We start from the raw sequence: 23437 nt of genomic DNA, 5'->3' as shown, positions 1-23437 counted from the left end.
ATCAACCTGACAGTTGATCCTTGTCCAGCAATGAACACCCGACACACACTACTGCTGCATTAAGGTATCCAATAATTCAAAAAATGAGTTTAAGTTCTAATCCTTTTTAGCGTCCTAAAATTCCATACTTGGGCCTAGATCACAAATTTAAGTTTTTAAACCTTTGCACCTTGACCTCGCAACTACATCCAGGTCAAGGAGAAGGAAGGAAAAGAAAAAAAAAAGAATGTAAAGTAGAGAACACGAAAAGAACTGCAAATAAACAGATCACACATTCCTCAGAATGCTGAAACAAACCAGCTCGAGATTCTGACTCAAATAATACATTTCAATCATTTTGACTTAAATAATAGCTTCGCAACTATTATTACAACACTGCTTTTCTTTCTCGCAATAAAAAGATCTCTACAAGTCAAAACAGATTCAATTATAGCACATTGGAAATGCTAAGTGTTGTTAAAGATCTTAAATGAGACTATAAGTACTTGTAATTCAAATCGGACTTCAATCCAATATAATAAATCAGCACTTCACTGTTCAAATGATCTGGGTATTGACCCTGAAAAATGGCTGGAAGCTCGGATAAACAACTATGCACATGCACTTACTCTGAGTAATTTGCTGTCCCTTTCTTATTCATACCATGCTGAGTGCTTAAACAAAGTTAAGACTATAAATAATCAAAGATATCGCATACACCTAAAGAAGATTCCAACCTCAGGGGAAAGTTTCTTCCTTACCATCTAAATTGAATAGCATTGGTACACATCTTTATCATTGTATGACAACTGTTACAAGTATAGTGAAATATCGAAATAAAGCAAAGTGAGCTTGTCACTCAGCTCATTCACACTACTGAACTAGATTGTACTTCAGAACCTTATAGATATGCCACAAGCACTAACGGAACATCAGACACTTTCCAAGGAAACAACCAAAACTAACTTATAAGTCATACTCTCGGATGACAATTAACAAAACAAATAAATCATCTCCATTATATCCCTTTTTATAAGCCTAATTATGCCAATTTTTAATAAGTTGGCGCATACCTGACTTTTACGGAAGTTGGGTTGTTCCTTGCCCTGGACTCTGAGCAGATCTTGTGTGTGCTGGCCGGGGGGTGAGTAGGGTGCTGTGGATGATCTCCAGTCTTCTTCCTTCCTGCTGGAACTGCAGTGAGTGGCGAGCGTGGTTGTGCTCCTCTGCTAAGCTTGATGAAGTGCTAATACAACCCTGGAGGTCATCGGGTCATGGTTTGTTACTAGCTGACAAGCGAATTCTCCTTTAATTTGCGCAGCACAAGGAATGTGGATGACGAGAAGTAAGCAAACTCATTGCAGGTGTCTGCAGGAAGTCGCACAAAAACTGAAAATAAAAGATTCTGTTAAAAGGTAACAAAAGGAAATAAATGACTTTAAGAGTAGTTTACCTTTTTCCCAACAAACTCTACAAATTATTAATATCTCAGATATCGCAAATAAGTCTTTAAATTATCCGCTATGGGGTAAGAAACTGTGTCCCAACACAACAAGAAGCAGGGAATTATCTCAAGTTGCATTATCTGTAGTGTACTAGATAACTATTCAAATATAATTTCTTTGTTAAGCCAAGAGTGGAGAAGCCTTGAGTCAGCAGCCATACTCAACAATATCTCTCCCATCCATGACAGCAAAAGAGAGAAATATACCATATGAAATATAGTGGTCCCTCCTAATATCCAAATCCAAAACCAAAGAATTCTAAGACTAAGCTTCTATTTCTAGTGTTTCTTCCCGCTGAATTGTTCAGAATTAAACCAGTTTATTGACTTCGCCACCACAGACCTTAAATGTGTCTTAGCAAATAAGTACTTGCTTTTTTTTTCCATATTTTTAGCTCCGAGCATGAAAGGAATTTATATGCCCCCTTACATTCAAGGAGCAAAGACATACTTGGGGAATTTAATCCAGGGTTTCTTTTAAGAAATATCGCAGCTGATGGCAGTATTGCATCTATAATACAGGCTAGATCTATATCCAGCCCTGTTGTGACTACTCATTTGATAAACGGACTTTCAAGGCAACTAATTTTACTGAGATTTCTGTGTCTTAAAATTCATTAGCCTTCGGCAGATCATTTTTTTTTTTTCCTTACAGATATTCTTTAATTGTAGACTCCTATACAGGGGTCCACTTGACTCTGAGTGAATGCTTTCATGATGCAGAAATATTGTATATATAAGGATGCAGTTAAGAGATAAAGGTAGGATACTGTAGGTTGATCTATCTCCTGATTTCAATTACAGCAGTATGACCAATGACAGTATAAGGGTAAAAAATTTAAATAGTTTAAACACTATGTAATATCTGGCTTCAGTTGTGGATGACCTCAATGTTAAGGAAAAGGAAGAAAAGAAACAGAGTGATAGTGTGTACTGAAATATTCATAACAGAAGTCTTGACTATTTATATGCACCAAAGAGACATAAATTATAATAGGGCGGATAAGTCAGGCGTTATACAAAAATAATTCTATCCTTTCTAATTACTAGATTGAGTAAGGGTCTAAGTATCACCCTTTGAACTGTACTAACTTTCTTTATCAAGGAAGTCAACAAGACTAATATATAATACACGGTTACAAAGTGAATGAATGCAGGCACGGAATCTAGTAACATGCTGAAAGTCTGATGGATCTTAGAATAAAAATAGTTTTTGTAATATAGTTGGGTTTGTAAATATGTTTTTATTACCTCTTACAGATAAAAGGAGTTTTGTGGTTAGGCACGGTGCGGTTCTGCAAGGGGTTGGTTGTCACTCATTGACTATTATATTGTCAGCAACTACTTCAGTATACTCTCCACACTATATACCTGAACATACTTACTACACATATAAAATATATAATACATAGCTTAAATTTCTACACTAGTCTTCAAATCCAAAAACTAGCAAAATGACATTATGGAAAACTTATATTACTGGAATCATGGAATGTTAAAGGTCTCCAGAATATTAAGAAAAGAAAGTTAATCCTACATTTAATATTCAAATCAGATGCTGAGGTAACACTTATTCAGGAAACACATATGTCTAGACCTCAATGGGTAAAAGAAACAAAACGGAAGTGGATAAAATCAATCATAGCTGCTGGTAATGATACTGCGTCTAAGGGTATAGCAATAATAGTTAAAAACTCCTTCAAAGGCACTATAAAAACAAATGAATATGACCCAAATGGCAGGTGGTGTTATTTAGATTGCTCCCTTCCTTCTCTCAATAGAAATATCTTAATACTCAACGTCTACGGCCATTGCTTGCACCAAACTGAGTACATCTACGATATATATTCAATTCTAGAAAAATTTCCAAATAACATATGCAATTGGAGGGGACTGGAATATGACTATCAGACCTGAGCTAGATAGAACAAATAAAGGTAACAAGCAGCCTATCAGCCTAACAAATCTTATAAATGATCTAATGGAAGATTTTAGTTTATTAGTCCCCTTTGAACTCTTCAGACAAGAATCTGGAATCAGCAAATATACCTTCTTTTCAACTCCACACAATTCATTGCCCAGAATAGATTTCTTCTTAATCTCAACATACTTCGGAAAGTTTGATATAAAATTTCATACAGATCCCAGAACTAGATCTGATCATGCAAAAATCAAACTAATAATAAATGAGATCAAATTAAACACTGATAAGCAACATAATATAACCTGGTCCCTAAATCATAACATATTGAAAAACAAAGAAATATGTCAGGTAATAAGAGAACTACTTATACAAACCAACAATAATTTAGAAACAGTAAATATCCCCTTGGTCTACAATGGGCAGCAACTAAGGCAACACTTAGAGGTATACTAATACAAAAAGCATCAATACTCAAAAAACAAGATAAATCCCATGTTGAAAGTCTAGAACATAATCTAAAAAAACTCGAATTACAATTGCAGCTTAGTCATGATCCGGCACTAGATAAACAGATCACTTCTATTCAAAAACAAATACAAGAAATACATATGAACCAGCTCTCTCTCATTGAAATTAAACTTTTACACAAATACTCAGAATGGGCCCAAACCCCATCTAAAATCCTAGCCAGAATAATTAACATAAAACCACCTTCTTCAACAATAAAACAAATTATACATAAAGAAAAATCTTTCAATTCGGATGAGGAAATCATAAAGGTTTTTGAAGAAATTTATCAGGAGATCTATGACCCTCACCCCCTGGAAGATGAAATAGGAATTAAAATTTTTTTAGATGACCTACATTTGCCACATATAACAGACACGCAGATAGAGCTTCTTAAATCATCAATAACTGCTGAAGAAGTTTTCTTAGCCATCAACAAATTGAAATCAGGAAAATCCTCAGGCCTGGATGGCTATATAGCAGAATTTTATAAATTATTTATGAAACAACTAGTCCCAATCCTACTCAAAGTTTACAATCATATAATAAAATTTGGAATCACAGACCTATACGTTAATAACTCTAAAATGATCCTTATTCCAAAAACAAATACACCTGGTAATAATCCCAACGACTACCGCCCAATTGTACTAATCAATCTAGACATAAAAATACTAGCAACAATATTGGCCCATAGATTGAATAAAGTAATTCCCTCCATCATCTCTGTAGAACAACTAGGCTTTATGAAAGGTAGACAAGTCTGGGATAATACATTATCAATTGAAGCTATAATAAATATGACAATCAAAGATTCCTCACCGAAATATGCTCTCTCTGTGGACACTCAAAAAGCTTTTGACAGAGTTAATCTAAATTTCTTGTTCAAAATATTAGAACGGTTTGCTTTACCTGAGGAATTTATTGCTATGATCAAAGTACTATATAATAAGGCCACAACTACATTACATATAAACAAAAAGAATTCATGCCCTATACATATAATAAATGGAACCAGACAAGGATGCCCACTTTCTCCATATCTCTTCAACCTCTATTTAGAAGCTCTTCTTCTAAAATTAAGTCAAAAAAACCTTTACCCACTCTGTTTATATTTCAAAGGTATTAACCAAATATACAGCTTACGCTGATGACCTCAACATCTATTTTCAATATCCCTCTACTGATTTGATAAAAATCTTAAACTCCATCGACAAATTCTCAGCAATATCTAATTATGTTATGAACAAAAGTAAATCAAAAATATTTCCATTAAATCCCCTTAGCCACAAGGAGATTTTCTTTCCAGACTCAAAAATTAAAACAGAATACTCACTCAAATATCTAGGTGTCACATTTATTCACCCACAAAAGGAAATCCAAAAAGAAAGTTTGTACGCGGTCTGGACAAAAATTACAAAAGACCTGACCAGATGGGAAAAATTAAACCTCTCTCTCCTCTCCAAGGCATCAATCATAAAAATGAATATACTTCCAAAAATCCTGTATCAATTTCAAGCCATTAGTCAATTCGTGACTAACAAATTCTTTGCCAAAATGGAAACAACATTAAGTAAATTCATGTGGCATCTGAAGAACGTGAGAATTAGTTACAAAAAACTTTCATTACCCAAAGGAAAAGGTGGCTTGAATCTCCCTGATTTCCAGACATACTATCATATTATCAATGCTAATCATATCACTCGCCTAATACATTATGACCCACATGATGCCTCTTGGTTCCCTCTTTGGATAAAAATTTACTTCCAATACTTAACCACTTTTAATGTTAATCCAAAAGCTATCCCTTTTCTTAGCATAAAAAGTCTAAGCAACCTCAATATTCATCCGATAATAATTAACAAAGTTATAAGTTTTCAATCTCTTTTTTCTTCCCTAAATATAAAAAATTCCCTAACTATGGCACAACCAATCCATAAGAATCCAGAAATCAAGTTAAATAATAATATGCTAAATCTAGAAAATTATTCAATTACTAAAAACTGTACAATATGGGACTTTTATCAATTAAACGATAAACCCTTAGACTTTATCACTAAACACCTGGAGGCAAATAAAAAATATCACCTGATAATTAAACAAATAAGGTATCTAGTTAACTTAAAAACCTCAGGAATCATCATAAATCAACAAGAATTTCAGCTTTATCAACAAACTATCTCCTGTTTACTACAAAAAACTAAAATGCTTTCAAACACATACAAACTAATTAAGCGATACAAATATCAAAATGAAATACTATACTCAAATTACTGGATGTCCAAAAATGTAAATATAACAGATGAACAAAAAATAGCAGCAATAGATATAACCACAAAACTCACACCCTATAAAAAACTAATCTTTACCCAAATCATGATTAATAACAATGCCTACCATACACCATCTTTTCTAAATAAAATTAATCCCAACTCCTCACCTCTCTGTTCCTTCTGTCCCAACACAATTGCTGACACTCTTCATATTTTCTGGTCTTGCAAAACTGTCCATAAACTCTGGTGTTCTCTGAGAGTGAAACTGGGGAAATCAGAATATGAAATCCACCCTCTCATGGGAAATGACAATTCTAAACATATTCCCTAATACTTACACATTAGAATCCAAACATCTCATAGTAACGATAAGTGCACTGCTTAAATCCTATATCGCTCTCAACTGGCTTAACAGAGCTAAAATATCTTGGACAGATTTTAAAAATGTAGCTGTCAAATATGTGTTGGCCAACAAACTAAAAACTGTAAGCAAAAATAAACTGTCCTATTTTAGGAAATACTGGGGAATCCTTATCAAAATTATATCCTAATCCTAAAGACAAACTAATATATAATGCTACACTCTGCTTCACCATTAAACTAACTCATAGATAGTCCTTCTTCAAGTTTATAATCTGTGATAGTGTACAACATAAATTACAAAAAGTTAAGGTATGATTTCTAGATAAGTCAATGTTCATAAACATGGTTTCATTCAACTTAACCTTTAAACACATTATAATTTAATGAGTGACAACCCAGTGTATATATGTGTAAATAATGTAAATAGTTTTTATGATAGACATAGTACAGCATTAAGAATTCCTTCTCATTTTTCTGTCATGCATCAAGTTTATTTTAATTCCATTGTTATTAACATACGATGTTTAAAGAGAATGAGGTTTTGAATTGTTGTGATCTGGTCGTAATCTTGTGCTACAATACTAGTTCTGTGCTAATTTGACCTTAGGCAACTTCGTTGTTATCCTGTATGCTTCATGTACTAACTTTTTGTTTATAATAAGCAGAAATTTCAGATGTTCTTATGAAACTGAAATAAAAATTTAATTTGAAAAAAAAAATATTTAAGAGAGAAACTATGTGCAGGAAGTGACCTCTGCTCATGACATGATGATTGCTACTGAGCGCAGTGGTGCAGAAAGTGTGTTAACAAATAGGTCTGAAGATGTGGCTTGTTAACTAAGCACAACAAGGAAATGTGCCCAGGAAGCCATTGCAATGCAATGGTGACAGCTGTTTCCAAGAGACATTAGATCACTTTTTTATTGCCCAACATCTTTGCATTGTGCCTGTGACTTTCCGTAAAAGTTACTGACATTATACCTTCTCCTCCATCCAATTCATTCTCATCAAAAATATCTTGAAATATTTCAGTGATGATGAAGACCTTGCCAGCTCACTATTAATGTCATTGTTGCCACTGAACTGAAAGGGCTGTGCTTCATTACCAGATTTGTATCATCCAATGATCTGTGCAGCTTCACTGCTAACATCTAGTAAGACATACCTATGCAGTGCTGCAGAGCTGTCCCCACTTTGAAATCTCATCTCCTTTGCCCTTGGCATATGAAAGGACCTACATGCTCTTGCAGATTACCTGCCTCTACTATACACAAGCAATTGAGACACTGTTGTAGGTGTGCATGTGCAAACCTCAGATGATCTCACTGACTTCATAATGTCTGCACTAGTGTTCTATTCTTTCCATGTGACAATCCTGAAGAAATATGTGGGAGGGGTAAAAAAACTAACACTTCAGTATTGCAGTTAATGCTGAGGATTAAATCTATCAACTGTTAGCCAGCCCTGGTATGATTCCACCAATCTCCATTTGCTTACTCTGAGCAAGTCACTCATCCAAGAATGTTTGCCTGTAAAATACCAGTGAAGGCCACATATTTGTGTGATTACTAATGCATGACTGCTTGGCTTTTTTCCACAAGAAAAAAATGTTGGTGCGCTGGGGAGTTCTCTTTTCCCTGTGATGGTGGTAGTTTATATAAGTAGCAGGATAAGGGATGGTGTAGCCCCACTCATCACGGGGTGCAGGGCTGGTTGCCCCCCCCCCCCCGCAAAACACTTTTTTATGTGTTTTACTTTTTCTGGCTGATGTTTGTATTCCCAGAGTTTCATTTATTTGTGACTGCGCTTGTGTGAAATTATACAAATGAGTCAGTGTTTTGTCAGAGAGCCCACTTAATCAGGTAGTCTTAGTAAGCATCCACTGAAAATGGATCTTGACCCAGCTTGATAATTCTATTAACAAAGTCAGTAAACAAACAAGCAAATATATAAATCATTTGCTTCTCTGAACATGATACAAGACAGTCTAATAGTCCTTCAAGTCCAGGGTCTGACAGATATGCAAGGATTAAAACCTTGGTTTTGAGGAATAAAAAAGTCAAAAATGGGCAAATGAAACTGTCTTCATCAAGATGGTAATGTCAGCACTTGTAATCCTGGAAAAGAAGCTAAAAATAATTTTACAGAACAACTGATGGTAATAAGACAGCTGCAGTAGAAATTAGATAACCCTGAAAAGCATCAGAGAAGGAACCATTTGCAGCTCACCTGCTTAAAGGAATTCTGGAACACTAGAATATTGCAGAATTCTTAGTGTGCCCATTGCCTAAGGCACCTAGTTCTGACTTTTTATTTACCAATGTTTATTGAAAATGTCACAGGGTTGAGGAATTCCCTAAAAAATATTTTAGCAAGAATCAAATATATTTTTCAGAATGCTTAACTTTAAGGACAGGAGAAGTTGCTTCAAACGGCCACGGAGGGCAAGTCTTTTCCATTATTGGGATACCAGGTTTATCTTTACTCCTGAAGATTCTGCAGATGTAGTTGCTAGAATTAAGACATTCTTAGGGATATGGAAATTTTGTGACAAGAATAGTCTGCCTATCCTGGTATACTTAGCATGCTTTTCACCAGTTTCACACTCTGCAAGCAGCTCTGTCTTTCCTGCAAAATAATAAAATGGTTTGAGTATGTGATACATTTCGGCCTATAGGAATCCAGGAGAAATTGAGTAGCTGAACAGGTCCTACTGACAGAACTACAAAAAGTACATTTTCTTGTAAGTTTGTGGCACTCTCTAAAGATAGCACACAACAGTAGCCTTTGAGCCCTAACAGCTCTTTCAATATAGCAGCAGAAATACAAAGCTACACTTTTTTCCATAGAATGCAGATGCCAGGCTGCATTTCCATTCTGTGAAAATGCAAAGTGGCCATTTCAGATAGCCATAACAATAGCTGTGTAGCATTGGTTGTATATGAAGAAGAGCAGATGGATCAACAAGCAGTGGTTCACTCTAAAGAAGTTGAGGCCTGTGCAGTGAAGGGAGGGAGGAAGAAATACTGCTATGTGAAAAGGTGCTTCAATAAAGGTGCTACACTTCGCAAAATAGCCTGTCATTAAGTTTTAGCAAAAGGGGAACTCAACCTTGGAGAAGATAATGTCTAACGAAGGATGCTAACATACTATGATTACATGTTCTTTTCTTATGAGCAGAAAATCCTTAATATAGTGTCTGGTCTTCTCCATAGAAACAGGATATAATTTTACAAACCTTGGTCTTGTACGGAGCCACCAATTTGTGAAGCTGCATGACCAAGTCCCTGCATCTTCGGTGACATAATTGTTATATGCATATTAATACAACCTTTAAAAGTTGTATAAATGGTAAAGAATTTGTTACTTTTAGTCCATAGTAGGTTTAGTGGGGCTAGTAAATGTAAAAAAATTGTTTACATGTCACCCTATTTATGCTCATAAAGCTGTAAAAACCAAACAGGAATATATATGCATTTATATGGGCTTTATTCAGAAAGCTTTGCCACATCAATGTGAACAAATCTGGGTGATGAGTGGCCACATGCAGTGAGTGTACAATTCGAAGACATACATACTGCTATTGGAAATGTCAAAAAGCAGAGATGGGTTTGCTATACGCTAACAGCATTATAATGACATGGCAATGAGCAACATTATTAAAATGAGTGACACAGTTTATGAAACTAAGGAAAACAAGATTGCAGAGTGATTTATAAATGTATAATTGACATGCTTCGGAGCTGTGCACACTGTATAAATTAACTCGGATGAATGTCCGCATTCATGTGAAAGAAATTGCTAAATAATGTTAGAAGCTGCAACTGCATTAGTAAATGTGTATCTTTAAGAAGCTCTCATTGCTGATACAGTTCACAGTAGTGCCCATCATCTGCCTCAGAGGTACCCTGCCACCTGACCATGCTTAATGTTTCATGAACTTCACAAAAAACAGCATTGTGGACCAGTATTGTGTGGATAAGGGGACCATGCAAGATATTGTGGACATGTGTCAGCTTTTTCTGTAGTCATGTGGGAGTCATAGAGTACCTGTCCTAGTGGAGGGAGCGCATCAGGTTGTTGGAGGTAGTTTCAACGAATTGAAATGATCAAACTAAAGTTCACCAAAATTACATTCAGCAACAGTGGAGTTTTTCTTTTTCTCCAGTGTAGTGCAACCCCAGCATTGCTATATGTTCAGGGGATGTGGGGGGTGTCGCCACATCAAATGGAGTGGTGCAGGGAAACATGCCCCCTTGCAAAAATTCTTTCTTGAGGATGGTCACTGAAGGCAGTTTCCATGAACATGTTTTGATATTTGTATGTTTGCCGAAGCTGCCTTCTGCAAGTCGACATGAATACCCTAGTGGATATCAAGGTATGTTTAGCTTTACATATATTAGCTGCAGAGACCTTTCAGTGACCTGTCAACAAACTACTTGGGACACAGTGGGGGTATCTCAGGCATTTGCCTCAAGAATACTCCCATCAGTTTCTCAATGTCATGATTCAGTGTGTGAGTGGAGCATATGTGGTCCCCATGTAACACAGAGGATAGTGGGAACACCATGCAGGACTCCCATGATATAGCCCATTTCCCTGAGGTATTGGGGCCCATAGACTGTACACACATTGAAATAATGTCCCCACCACATGAACTGGTAAGAAGGTAAGTGAACCATAAAAGGTAACACTCCTAATACCAAGTGCCATTCAATCAAAGGTAACACTCCTAATACCAATATTATACAATCACCCCTCTATTTATAAAACAGGTACTCTTCCTGATAACCTTAGTGACCATTCACTAACCTATGTCATCAGACAAAGACTCAACATCCCCAACTCTAATTTCCTTAGGACTACTCGATCCAATAAATATTTTAGCCTTGAATGCTTCCAGGCTGAACTTAAAGCATGTGACTGGTCACCACTGAAACACCTCCAGCTAGAGGATGCAGTTTCATACTTTAACAGTAAATTCTTACAAATTCTAGACTATCATGCCCCCTTACACATATCAGAATTAGGACTAAAGCTGCTCCATGGCTTACTAATGAAACCAGATTGAAAACGTCACTCAGAAACAAAATCTGGGCCAAATGGAGAGCTTCTAAAAACCCAACAGATCATCTAGAATTTAAACAATTGAGAAATGCTGCTAAAAGATCTATAATGACTGACAAAAAAATTTCTACTTTCAGCTCCAGCAGACCCACAAACATTAACCACAAAAACTCTGGTCAGGCATAAACAAACTCTTACATGCAGGTCACACCAAAACACCAACCCCATCAGATACCACCAATAACAATCCTAAGCATATTGCCAATACCTTTAATACCTTCTTTACTGAAGCTATCCAATCACTAGCAAACTCTCTACCCCCTGTTAAACCATGCCTGTCATCCATCTCATCTAGCTTACTACCATCATTCTACCTACATCAGTCCCTACATCCCTCATTTGCACCCTTCTCCAGCCGAATACCTGCAAAAAGCAGCCAAAGTTGTAGCCTATCCCATTTCTATCCTAATAAATAGAACAATCTCTGAAGGAATTATCCCATCTATCTGGAAAATCTCCCATATCGTCCCTTCACATAAGGGTAGGAACTCCACTGACCTTTCCAACTTTTGACCAATTGCTTTACTCTCTCCCTTAGCAAAAATAATGGAAAAATGTATCCACCGACAACTACTCAACCACCTTCTCCAAAATAACTTACTAGCTACCTGTCAGCATGGATTTAGGCCATTCCATAGTACCACCTCTTCCCTTTAATCCTTTTCTGACTGCATCAAAAAAATTGTAATAACAACACTCTATCTTCTGCACTTTTCATTGACCTCTCAAAAGCTTTTGATATGGTTAACCATCAGCTTCTTATTAATCTACTTAAATCTCTCTCTCTCTTGATTCAGTAGCACTAAAATGGTTCTATTCCTACCTGGAGAACCGTCAACAAGCTGTGCTATGGGATAACACACTTTGCACAAATCTTCCTGTCTCCCTAGGTGTCCCTCAGGGCTCTATTTTGGGCCCCCTCCTATTCTCAATTTTCATTAATGACCTCAAGTTAACTATTCCTCAAGCTACCTGCATACAATATGCAGATGATTCAACATTAATATGCTCCGCTACTTCCTTAACTGAATTCCAATCCCTCACCCAAAAAGTACTGATCATTGTGGAAGACTGGTTCCTACAGTGCTGCCTACTCCTGAACCCAAAAAAAAAGCAAATTACTGCTCTTTAACCCCACCAAAAAGTCCACACAAATAGACGTCACAGTGTTATCCAGTAATGGTACTGCTATATCTCCTGACCCAACTACCAAACTCTTAGGAGTAACAATTGATAATAACCTCATCTTTGACACACACATAAACAACACAATAAAATCAGTGAACAGAAAGCTAGGCTCACTTTATAGGACTAAATCCTTCCTTACTCCTACAGCTAGAACTACTATTGCCTACACCCATCTTATCTCTACCCTCCTCTATGCCTCTCCAATTTATACCAATCTTTCCAAAAGTAACCTCAACAAACTTACAAACTCATACAACATTGCCAGATTTGCCACAAATTCCCCATTTAGAACCCACCATTGTCATAATCTAAAACAACTGGGTTGGCTGGAACTCCATAATCAACTTTTCTCTTACCAGCTTACTATCACACAAAAGATCCTCCACCATCCTAGTTACACATCTATACTTGCTAGCCTGGTTACCCCCTACATAAATCTATCTACCCTATGCTCAGCAAATAAATTGCAAGTACCTATACATAAGTCCCACAATAAAGCTGGGGACTCTCTGTTTTCCAACTCTGTGGGGAAAACTTGGAATCTTCTCCCAAAAGAAATCTTATCTCTGTCCTCTACACCACTGTTCAAGAAGCAACTCAAAGAATACCTTAAAAATAACTGGCTATGTCCATACACTAACCTAGATTAATTACTTCATCCTTCATACTTTGTCTAAGCTTATCTCACTACTGCTTTTGCTATGCACTCCTTCCTACTAACCTCTGAATGTATTTGCTATCAGGTAACAAAGTTATGTACTAGATAGAGTATCATAGAAGGTACTATAGTAGTTTGTCCTTTCCTAGCATACTCTCTATTGAATAGTATGTATTTGTCTATACCTATTGTTTATATTATTTCTTCATTTGTCTTGTAAACTTTTATGTCATTTATTGATGTTTACCTGTCATCTAAATAACATGTATTGCCTTGCCTTAAAAACATATTGTATCTATATGTCTAGTAACTGTTAGTGGAGCTTTTCTCCCTGGGCCTCTACTGAAAATGGACATGTATCCAGTTGGACTAGCCCGGTCAACAAATGTAAAATAAATAATAAATAATAAAGTGGTTTGTAATACACCAGGTATTATCTACAATGTGTCTGCAGGCCACACAGACAGTTATCATGGCATGACAACAGGGCAACAGCTTTGACTTTACCAACCTAAGCTTCCCCAGAGGCATCTTGTTGGCGATGCCAGATATGCCAAGGAACCCTAGCTAGATGATAAACATCAGAAATCCACAAAATGAAACAAATCAGGGGTACAACCATGCCTAATCTCAAATAAAAAACATTATGGAGTATGTGTTTGGGCTGCTGAAGGTTTCCTCTCACTGTTTGGATTCATCCAGTGGTGCTCTGCAAGGTGATCCTGACTTGAGTGCAAAAATATTTTTAGTATTAAACAGCAATAAACTTATTACAACAGGAAGATCACTTGCAAGAGCAGCAGTCCCCAGCACACCAGGCAGTGAAGCCCAAGTCAGCTGAGTTATCAGTGGATGTGTCTACAGCCAGGGATGATCTTGCTAGATGGAGGTGGGTGTAGTATGACATGGCACTGGCAAAGAGACAGTAGCGTGTACATAGATTCAGAGCAGAGTAAACCAAAATACAGCAGACAGACTATAGTAAACGTTTTGCTTGCAAAACCAACACCAGGTGTGCTTACCCATGCACAGCCTGGCCATACTGTGCATCAGATATATAGGCAACCCAAGTAGCAATTACAAATGGCAGGGCCAAGTTATCATCATTTAAGCAGGTGGAGGAGGGAGCACATGTATCGATGTCTCTCACAGTGAAATCCATGAGTGCCAAGTTCAATTAAAATGAGCTGTGCTGCTGTGTGTATGAGCTTTCATTATCGGGGGGGGGGGCTTAACATAAAAGACTTTCTGAAGGGTCACTGTCTGTAGAAATGTGAGTTGGTATACTGTGGACTGTGGTGATGTGAGTATGTGTCTACTGGGGCAAAGCCTCAGCAATAGTTGCAACACTGTAGTTCAATGCAGCATGCATAGTAAAGATCTGAATGTCCACTGCATGTACTCACCAATTATAGCTGTTTTTATCAGGAGTTGCTCTGGTTGTATCATGACCATGGCTAGATGATGTCATGCTGTGTGACCCTGAGAGACGTCTGCTACAAGTCCTACCATTACTATGACTCCACAACCTTGGGGATGTCCTCTCCTGAGTGTAGACACCTCCACAACAAATGTAGCTATGGAGGTATTGGGGGGGTCTACATCACAACATCGAAAAGACTGGAGATCGATGGCATTTATATTCAAAAAATGCTGGTTATCGAAGTTGCTTTTGTGGGGGGCTGTGCCCCCCACACCCCCCGCTAATTATATATACCAACTCATAGATTGCACTACAGTGAGGAAAGGGCAAATTTTCTGATCTTTACTGTACCGCAATCTCACAATGAACACCTCCATGAATGGCATTTTCAATGTAAATGCTGTTCGATCACCGGTCTTTTCGATTTGGTGATATAGACCCAGTATTGGTTCTTTGGTAGTGTAATCTAAGTTATCTACATTCACAATGGCTACCATCTGTGAAGGTAGCAGTGGAGCAGCTTCATGAACAAGGCCTAACCCCTGGCAGATGGGCTTGAGAGGATGTGGCATGTTTCAGTATGTGAATGAGTCAATCAAAACAATCACACATATGGGACATGCACTCCTAAAGATGATCTCACACATCCTGCATCACTCTTACTGACTGCCAGGGCTGTGGTGGTATCAGCCTGTACGTCCATGATGGCACTGTACATTCACTGGGTTACAGCCATTGCTGCACCAACCTCAGAGGAAAGGTGGTAACCATCACAGCCCTGTATGTACCACACTTCCTCATGGGGGGACTGGGGAAGATCATGACATACCTCCACTAGGGGATACCACACTTCCCTGGCTGCTAGTGTCCTTAATAACCTGCACTCCCTGTGTGGTGTGTGTCTCCTGGGTGTCGACAGGCATAGAAGCTGTGTCCATTGTCTGTGAAGGGAATGCATTGTTCACATTTTCTACGCTGAATACACACACTCTGCTGCCTGTGCCAGATTATCCCTGTCATTATCTTTAGAGGTTTTAGATCCTCCAACATCAAGCAGTAGCAGTTTCAAAATGGTGGTGTTGGATAACACAACACTTGTGAGTACACCAAATCACAATATCCTGTGTAAGTATGACCTAGCACCAGACGTTTACATGAAAGTGAGGTGTGCGACTTGTACCATATTAAAACCAGAATTTTAAATGGCACACCTTGTGCCAATGGTCATGCAGGGGGATGCCCTATTGCTATCCCTATAGCACAAATCAGACAATTTTAATAACTTTGACAGGTACAAAGGAATTACGAGGACTTACAGGTGCTCTTACACAGAATGAGGTGTACATACTTTGGGTATCTCTGCTAGATACTCTTGTTGATTGCTCTAGCTCTGTGGGACCATGTGGAGGTCTCACTGTCTCTGATAGAGGCTAGAAACTTCTCTATCTCCATGAGAGGTGGCATGATAAACAGCCTAGCACCTGCTGGCCTACCTTCCCATGCCAGATGGACAGTTCTTTGCTCAGCAGCATATGTAATGTCAGAGGCCTTACAACACACCATTTCACAGGTACAGTCCTGGCCACCCACTGCATTAATGTCCACTTCCAGGTACATTCCTGATATGCAGAGTTGGAAGCATCCAGGCCAAAGACCCACTGATCACAGAAGCAGAGGCCTGGAGTAGCACATAATTTTCCGCATCAGAAGAGTAGATTTCCAAATACTCTTTCCAGGAGAATCTGCAGCGTTCTTTTGCTTAGTCTGTTGTTTAGTCATTGATCTATAGGTGTAGAAAACACAGGTATTAACATATTTTCATGAATGGCCGTGAAAAATAATCACTGCACTAGTTTCCCCTCCACAACCAAATAATATGCTGTTTGTGTATCTGACAGTCATGCATATCGGTCTACATTGTTTAAATAATGTCAGACATATACCTTGGCTGAGAAAATGTCCACCACAGTACAAAATATATAATACTGCAAGTCACCAAGGTGACATGATTATTTTCTCTTAGGATTAAAGACACTTTTGCATATTCAATATATGTGCAAGCACTACTACAGACACATATACAGTGGGTATAAAAAGTGTACCCACCCCTGTTAAAATGGTAGGTTTTTATGATATAAAAAAATGAGACCACAATAAATCATTTCAAAACATTTTCCACCCTTAATGTGACCTATAACCAGTACAATTCAAATGAAAAACAAACAAATTTGTTAGGGGAAAAATATAAAAACATAAAAAGTGTTCAATAAGCTGGTTGCATAAGTGTGCACGCCCTTAAACTAATACTTTGTTGAAGCACTTTGCGACCACCTATTTAGTTGAGCAAATTGTGTCAATTAAAAAGATGTTGACTTTCAGGACAGCCAACTAAATTAGTGGCTTGTGTGTGTGTGTGTGTGTGTGTGTGTGTGTATGTATGTGTATAATGTATGTATACATATATATGTATATATATATATATATATATATATATATATATATATATATATATATATATATATATATGTTTTTCACTAACTGGGAAATAATAAATAATAGCCTTTACTATGTTGCAGTACATCTTACATACCATTCTGGTAGTTTCCATTACTGTTTATTTTTCATTATCTTTTTTTTCCTTGAGATTTCACCAATAATATTTGCACACAGGGCACCTAGTTCACAGTGACAAGCACTGTCCCCAGAGTTGCAAACCAGGTAGTACTGACATAACCTTACAACAAAAAGGGCCTATTGCCATGGATATGAATTTTCCCACTGCCTCCATTACCAGCTTGGTGGATATGGTCATCCTTAGACAATATAGAAATTGCCTTATGCTTACTGACAACCAGTTAATTCTCAAACAAACTGATATGGTATGTGAGAGATGTGTTTACACAATGTCACCGGAGGTAAAGCTCTCGCATAAAAGCACTCCTAATGTCAATGAGGTTGTCAGTAGCTCAACTGTTGCACCCGTTGCACCCATCTCACCCATTTCAAAGCAGACACACAGATCCGCTTATATGTAACCTAAACCTAAAAGATCTAGATGAAGCACACTTAACAAATAACCTCAGCCACCCTGAATGCAGTCTTTCAGAACAACACCCACATCAACACATACATCAACATCTCATGGAGTCTCTACTTCTAAGGCCATAATGCAAGCCACCTCACAATCCAACATTTTGGTCATTGGAGACTCCATTGTGAGATACACTGATGTCCCTCACATCAGGCTGAGTAAGAAAAAAGTCACAGTCACTTGCTTATTAGAGGCTAGGATTTGCCACGTTACACATGCACCCAAGTCAGTGGACCACAAGTACCAGTATGACTCAGTCATCGTCCATGTGGGTATAAATGATCTGAGACATACCTCCCAATACTATATGAAGAGAGACATGATGAAGCTCTCAGTGTATGAGTCCCAGGCTGGTTTGAAACTAGCATCGAACAGCATTTTACCTTCTCCAAGGATGATGCCACAATACGAACAAAAGATGACTGACTTTAACAATTGGCTTAATTTCTGGTGTCATTCTAAGGGGGTACAGTATTTGTCAGCATAGAAGGAAATGATCAACTGCCCATGCTGCTGTGTCAGGGATGGTCTGCACCTTTCCCCTTTAGGTTTTCAAATATTAGCTAAAACATTGTCCTCCCCCATAGTGTCTCTTTTAGGAAATGGAAAACTGAAAGTACTTCCAACATAGAAAATCAAAACCAAGAAAATCTAAAGGTGTTACTGCTCAGTGCCAGGAGTCAAAACAAAAAGCTTCGCTCCTTACAAGTTCTCCCCACCCTAGAGAATGCTGATATATGTGCAGTCCCTGACACACAGTTTAAAGCCTGAGAGAGCACACCAGCAGTGCAAAGCTATAATGCATTCTATGCATTTAGATCAGCTACTACACAGACAGGGACTAAAAATGGAGGTGTCTCAGTTTATATCAAAAATAAATATACATCGTGGCTGGTCAAAAAGATAATGCAGTTGAGCTTCTCCACATTCAAACCACAGTCTGCAAAATCCCATACCACTTTCTTGCAAGCTATGACCCATGAAACAGATAATATGTATTTAAATTGTTGGAATGTGAGGTATTGCCAGCTATGCCAGGAGAAGTAGCTCAGTGGATGTGTAACATATGCCAGCATAGCTAGCTGGAATTTTGTCAACAATTTTATGTCATTTGTTTACCAAACTGATTTGTAAAACTGCTTGTGTTAAAAATGTATCATATGTTGGTACTAGGCTATTGGCCCTAGGGCCTATACAAGCCTAGCCAAAACAATACCCTGGATGTTTCTTCCCACAATATTTACTTCCCTGGACCCCTGTCTAGCAGGGTGACTGACGTGATCCCCGGGAGGAATTTCCTATCTCCCATCCAATTGTCAAGGTTCCTTTAGAAGAGGGCCAAAGAGGCACTCTGCTTGACATGTATGGGCAGTCTATTCCAGAATATGGGGAGTCTCTGGCTCAGGAACCTATCCCTCCAGCATGTTTTGTTCATTGTGATGACAAGGTTTAGATCCCTGGAGTGTGTGGCTTTGAGGGATTGGGATTTCTTTAAGTGGAGCAAGTCCAACAGCTCAGGGTTTGATATGGCCTTGCATGTTAAGCAGAGATCACCTCTGAGTAGACAATATGCCACAGAGTATAGCTGGAGGTTTTTTAGATGATCAGCATAGGGCATCTGCTTTAGGTCTGTGATTCTTTTAGTGAGGTATTTCTGTGGCCTTTCAAGCTGTTGCAGATGTCTTGTGAGGTACATATCAAATGGGGCGTTATACTCTATAATGGGTCTAATGAGGATGAGTACAGTGGGACAATGACCTCCTTTTTTCTGGATGAAAAGCCCTTAGTGATGAGGTGTGCAACAAAGAAGAATTTCCTGATTGTTGTGGTAATGTGGTTATCAAATGTAAGACCACTGTCCACCTGTGTCCCTAAGTCTCTCATCACACTTTTGGTGTTTAGTGTACTGCCACCTATGTGGTAATTCATGGGTACATGTTTTTTTTCCAAAGAGGATAACTATACATTTCTTGGAATTAAGCTTCAGCCCATGGCTCTGGCACCGAGCATCTGTTTCTGTAAGGCCCTTTTGTAGAATATCCACATAATTTGGGTATTTAATAATGGCTCCCAGTTTGCAGTCATATGTGAACTTTGTTAGCCAGAGTCCCTTAGTATTGGCCTGTACTTCAGAGAAGTAGATGCCAAACAAGAGCGGTCCCAGGACTGAACTCTCAGGTACTACACTTGTCATTTGTCTGGAGCTGGATTTGGAGTCGGCTACTTTTACAGTCTGGGTTCTGTCACTAAGCCAGTTGGCAACATATCATCGAGTAACATAGGGATTTATGCTCAGCTTAGTAACTTTATCAATGATTCCAAAGTGGGGTATGGTGTCGAAGGCCTTGGCAAGGTCCAGATCAGCTGTGTGGACAACCTTACCCTCGTCCACAGCTCTGGAGACCAATTTGAAGAAGTCAATCAGGTTCAGGAGATAAGTTCGGCCCTTCACGAACACAAACTGGGTAGGGTCCAGTGTTTGAAGGTTTCCAATGTCTTTGTTTATAAGTTCCATGATAATGCGTTCCATGCCCTTGCAGATCAGGCTAATCAGACTGATGGGACGGTAGTTCCCGGGACCCGAGGTGAACCCCCCCTTGTGGAGTGGGATAACTGTAGCTGTGCGCCACTCAGTGGGCAAGAAGCCTGAGGTGAGGCTATGATTAAACATGACACTTAGTTGAGGTACCATTTCATTTTGAAGTTCATATAGTACACAGCCTGGGATGTCATCTGGTCCTCTGTCATCTAGCTTTGGAGAGTGTGATTTCTACCAGTGTGGCCATGATTACCAGAATTTGGCAATCATTTGGTATTGAGATGGGCCCTTTAGGGAGTGAGAGGGGGGTGAAGTTGGCACTAAATCGATCTGCCATGATCAGTACATTTAATGCCATTCTGTTCTAGCTCAGAGCAGATCTGAGCATTGCCATTTAAATTCTTGACATAACTATAGAATGCCATGTGGTTGTCTTTGGAATATTTGGCAATTTTATTTTTGTAACTAGCTTTGGAGGATTTTATGAGGGATCTCAGCTTCTTACTGAGGCTGGTAAGGGAGTTTTTTGCATCATGGGATTTTCCACTTTTCTGCAACAGTTTTGTCTTTCTGTTGTATAGTTTGTTTATGGCATGGGACCACCAGATTAGCTTCCATTTTTTTGGAGGAGAGCGTCTTGGTTCTATTTGGGATGGCACAATTCATGCACGAGTGGACGTGCTCGTACAGTGCCTTAGAGTAGGATTCAGCAGTCGAACTTTCAGCTCCCGTCTGCATGGGTGTCATGAAGTTTGTCACTTCTAACTTGAGTAGCATGAAGTTGGCTTTGGAGAAGTTTTTTACAGAGGTTTCCTTACTGGGGGGTGGGGGTGGGATGTGAATGTCAAGGGTGATTAGCTTATGGTCAGACCTGACCAATGAGGGGGTGACCACTGGTGTGGAGCATCTATCTCCCATGTTGGTAATGACCAGATCAGGGATATTGGAGCCCCTGGTAGGACAATGGATTAGTTGATCCAGGGCGTTGGAATTTATGAATTCCAAGAACCGTTGAGAAAAGGTGTTGGTACCCAAGTAGTTTTCCCAGTTAATGGCAGGGTAGTTGAAATCACCAAGTTTTAGGGTGTTTGGTTGTATCATAATATTTTCCAGTATGTTTAGAAATGTGTAATGAGAATCTTGGGGCGTGGTGGGGTATCTGTAGGAAGCTACAATTTGGATTGCAGTCTTATCTAGTGTTAGTTGCACCTGGAGAATTTCAGATGCATTGTGTTGTGCAACTAGCCTGGAGGTGTGAATATCCTTGGTGAATATGGACACTCCTCCACCTTTAGTGTTTCGGTCTTGGTTTGGTGGCCGAAAAGTGTGGTAAGAGTTGTAGCCTGGTATTGCAGAGGTGCTCTTTGGAGCCTTGAACCAGGTTTCAATGTGTCCTGCTGGACAGAAAAGAAATATACATTTATATCAGACTGTACTGTTGTAAATAGGATACTGGAAGAGAAGAGGTTAATATCAGTCCCGCTAACTTTGAAAAACAGTAAATAATTAAACTACATAATTTAAGCCATAAAGATTGTATCTTACAGTTTTGATTGCAGCCAGAGACAAAATGTCAGGGAAAAGAAGTACTAGGAAGCCTTTTGTATTGTCTTTAGCAATGAACTAATTGCTACACTGGAAGGGTAGAAGTTTGAAATTCTTTTATGAGTTCCAGAAGCTGCAACAGATCTTAGCAAAGCTGTATATGTGGATATTATTGACACATATGCGCTAATTTCTAGCAGCTTCTAGCCAATGGGGTAGTATGGGAACCAGAAGTCAGAGATGACCAGAGGTGTGTGATTTAATTCTGTAATCCATCACAACAATGATGTTTTAATACTAGATGAGACTGAAATCTCAGAGCATTCTGTTTTTGGAATCTGACAAGGAAGCACCCCTCACCTACTTCATCTTGCCTTGCTCTAGTAAGTGACCAGGGAATAGTAATTCTTTAGATCAGTCAGAAAAATATAGTGAGATTAGTTAACTATTGTTTTTTCTGTATCTGTGTGAATCTATTCATGTGTTGTTTTAATATTTCCAGTGATTGAAACTCTGGTGTTTATTATAAATAGATATTTAGTATTTTCATGTTCTTTTATTATTAAATATATTTAAACTTTTCATTTTGGCTTGTCCTTTAGAGAATACTTTAACTTTGAGAGTGCCTATATCTATTTGGTGACTCTGTGGCCACTCCTGAAAGCCTTACTGCATTGACCAAACATTGTCATTTGTTTTAATATTAATTTCACTCAGTATAATTGGGTACCCTTGTAAGAGCCTTACACTAGCTGACTTTGGAGTGTTTGATGGCAATGTAACTACCTTATAGTCTGGGAAGAAGGGGGCAGAGCTAGTAAATCTGTGCCAGCCTTTCCCAGGTGTGTGTGTGTGTGTGTGTGTGTGTGTGTGTGTGTGTGTGTGTGTGTGTGTGTGTGTGTGTGTGTGTGTGTGTCATCTGCTAGGAGCAGGGACACAGAGCATTGTTTTCACAGAGGGTGTAGTGGAGGACATGGTTTGGACACTCAGCTGAGGACTAATTTCTACAGCTGTGCCAGTGGGCAGTCTTACTGGCAGCCTGGGATCCTAGAGAGAGAGAGGGTAGAGGGAGAGAGAGAGAGAGAGAGAGGACTGAGTGTGCTTCCTGTGTGCTCTTAAGGGAAACTGTGCTTGATGCAGAGAGCTGCATCTGGAAATACTGTGTGCATCTATTTTTTAAACACCTTTATTGAATTATCACTTGTGACATAGGCTAATTTACATTTATACAAAAGTAATCAAATTGTATTAAATTAACAAACATTATACTTCACATATATAGCTATATGTCATATAACCTAATCAACATGACATAA

The 23437-nt window shown here is 38.4% G+C and overlaps 1 long non-coding RNA gene across 1 annotated transcript in view; it reads right to left on the bottom strand.

Moving 5' to 3' along the window:
- LOC122806626 overlaps window positions 1–23437 on the bottom strand; it is a 122182-nt gene that overhangs the window by 58752 nt on the left and 39993 nt on the right. The window contains exon 2 of the long non-coding RNA XR_006365528.1: window positions 1053–1368. This is a non-coding gene — a long non-coding RNA (uncharacterized LOC122806626). The remainder of the gene's footprint in view (window positions 1–1052; window positions 1369–23437) is intronic.

The sequence above is a fragment of the Protopterus annectens genome, chromosome 7.part0 (genome assembly GCF_019279795.1).
Source record: "Protopterus annectens isolate FY-2018-M chromosome 7.part0, PAN1.0, whole genome shotgun sequence".
Taxonomy (NCBI): domain Eukaryota; kingdom Metazoa; phylum Chordata; order Ceratodontiformes; family Protopteridae; genus Protopterus; species Protopterus annectens.
The sequence above is the reverse complement of the archived record's forward strand: the minus strand, read 5'-3'. Positions and strand labels throughout refer to the sequence as shown.